Source organism: Triticum dicoccoides, unplaced genomic scaffold, assembly GCF_002162155.2.
Source record: "Triticum dicoccoides isolate Atlit2015 ecotype Zavitan unplaced genomic scaffold, WEW_v2.0 scaffold9376, whole genome shotgun sequence".
Taxonomy (NCBI): domain Eukaryota; kingdom Viridiplantae; phylum Streptophyta; class Magnoliopsida; order Poales; family Poaceae; genus Triticum; species Triticum dicoccoides.
Window position 1 is genome coordinate 5,130 of NW_021311710.1, and position 2,432 is coordinate 7,561.

The 2,432-nt window shown below is 43.2% G+C and overlaps 1 long non-coding RNA gene across 1 annotated transcript; it reads left to right on the forward strand.

Moving 5' to 3' along the window:
- The first annotated feature begins 563 nt into the window (after window positions 1-563).
- On the forward strand, window positions 564-1,494 carry LOC119348480. The gene is made up of 3 exons (XR_005168968.1): window positions 564-788; window positions 883-1,009; window positions 1,113-1,494. It is a non-coding gene; the product is annotated as an uncharacterized LOC119348480 (long non-coding RNA).
- The last annotated feature ends 938 nt before the right edge of the window (window positions 1,495-2,432 follow it).

Below are 2,432 nucleotides of genomic sequence, written 5' to 3' on the forward strand. Positions count from 1 at the left end.
TGTGGTGTATTGTCCAGCCCAATAGCAACGAGCACTTCTGTCTACACCACGTATAGTAGTGAACACTCGCCCACCTACTGTAGAGAACAGTTCACCGTGTGGAAGGACATCGCGGGTAAACAACTAAACATAGCATGAACGCCGTGCACAAGAACCATTGTTTGATGTTACGTCTGATTCTTCATCATCTTCATCCATGCAACCATGTGGCTTGTTCTTGTGGTCTTACGTCACAAATTGTCATCGTTTCAATTGTTGCACATGGAAGTTATTTCGTGTATTTCACAGTTGGATCACCTCGAGAGGCACTAGTTTCATTAAGGGATGTACTTGTGGAAAATAAAGCACGGTAGCCAGGGTAGCTTCCGCGCAAAATATGATCAGTGTGGTGTACATTCCAGTCAGGGGCGAGCCCACGTTAGCCCAGCAGGTAGCACAGGACACCGGGTAAAAATCTCTCTTACCTTATAAATATAGAGCCCATATACAATGGGACACCCCTAAATTTCCTACAAGAACACCCGTACAACCAGGCTTCATCCAACATAGCGCAAGTGCAGCCCAGCGCCCCAGGCCCCAGCCTAGGATGAAAGCCACGGAGGCCCAGTCCAGCCTTTCCAGGGATGCGAGCAGTACATCGATCGATCGATACTGCCTTCGGCCGGCCCTTCGCCTCGCCTGTTCGTCTGCTCGACTGCGCTTCATGCCCTTCCTGTTTCGCCTCTGTACTCGCCACCTATCGGCAGATCGCGGCAAGTCGCCGAATCAGTGAAGAAAAGAAGGCATAGGTACCCTGCATCTGACCCCCAATTCGATGTGCCTCTGCATCAGCCTCTATTTATAAATCTTGATCTAATTATTGCTTTGTTTCCCTAACCCTAGGGAATTAGGGGTACTTGATAATACTAGAGATTTTGGCTGTATTGGGTAATTGGACTATTTGAGATCAGGGTGTTTGAGATAATTGTGCAACCAGTGGAGACGGCTGGAAGCACCGGCACCATGTCAAGTATGTTTTATATGACAAGTATTAATATTATGTATGTACACATGATTCATAGTTCTTTTCTTTCATGCAAATTTTAATTATCTGAATAAATTACAAATTTCAGGAGAGGCTCAGTTCATGGAAAGGTTTCTAAAAAAGAGGAGAACCTCGGTGCAAGATGAAAATGTTGGTCCGTCACACGAAAATAATCAGAATGATGGCTCGGTCCCGACACAATCGGATAGACAAATTGATGCCTCAACACATGAACAGATTGATGTTCCGACCCCCGCCATCATCACATGGACAAAATGATGCCTCCACACATGAACCTAGTTCTGCTAATACTACAAGAAATTCCTTTGAAGTTGAAGAGCTCAATTGGGAAGAAGAAATTCAATTTGATCCAGGTAAAAGGAGAAGCATAGATGAGTACCATCCGAATCAGAGAGATATGGTAAGAAGGAAGTATTTGGCCAATGGCCCTTCTCAACCTCGTACTGCAGATTTTGATGTGACAGAAATATGTGGTAAAGACAGAAGGTTCGTTCGGGAATGGTTTGATGAGTTTGAGAGCTGGCTTGAGTATAGTGAGTCCAAACAAAAAGCATATTGTTTTTGTTGTTTCTTGTTTAGACCGCGCAAGAAGAAAGAAGCTGGATATGATGCATTTGTTGCAAATGGTTGGTCAAGTTGGAATAAGAAATATAGATTAAGGGAGCATGTAGGAGACATCAATAGTGCTCACAACCAAGCAAAAAGAGATTGTGATGCTTTGCTGAAACAAAAGCAACACATTTATGTTGCTCTAAACAACCAAAGTAACGCTGAGAGGAATGCTTATTATACTCGACTAAATGCCTCAATTGATGTTACTAGAGTGTTACTGAAGCAAGGGTTGCCTTTCCGTGGCCACGATGAGTCTGACGAGTCTCTCAATAAAGGCAATTTCAAGGAATTTCATGCTTATACAGCGGAGCAGAATCCAGAGGTAAAAAAAGTTGTGGCCCATAATGCTCCAGGTAATAATCAGTTGACTTCTTCAAAGATTCAGAAGGACATAGTTGAATGTTTTGCAAAGGAGATATTGCATTCTGTTCTTCGGGAAATTGGCAATGATGTATTTTCTTTGCTGGTTGATGAGTCAAGGGATGTGGCTGGTAAAGAGCAAATGGCGGTGGTGTTGCGGTATGTTGGTAAATGTGGAAGTGCCATAGAGACATTAGTTGGCCTTACTCATGTGAAGGAGACAACTTCCAAGTATCTCAAGTCTGCCATTGATGATTTATTTGCAGAATATAAGTTAAGTTTCAAGCAAGTTAGAGGGCAAGGATATGATGGTGCGAGCAATATGCGAGGTGAGTTTAATGGCTTGCAATCCTTAATCATGAGAGAGAATAGCACAGCATATTATGTTCACTGTTTTGCACATCAGCTTCAGTTA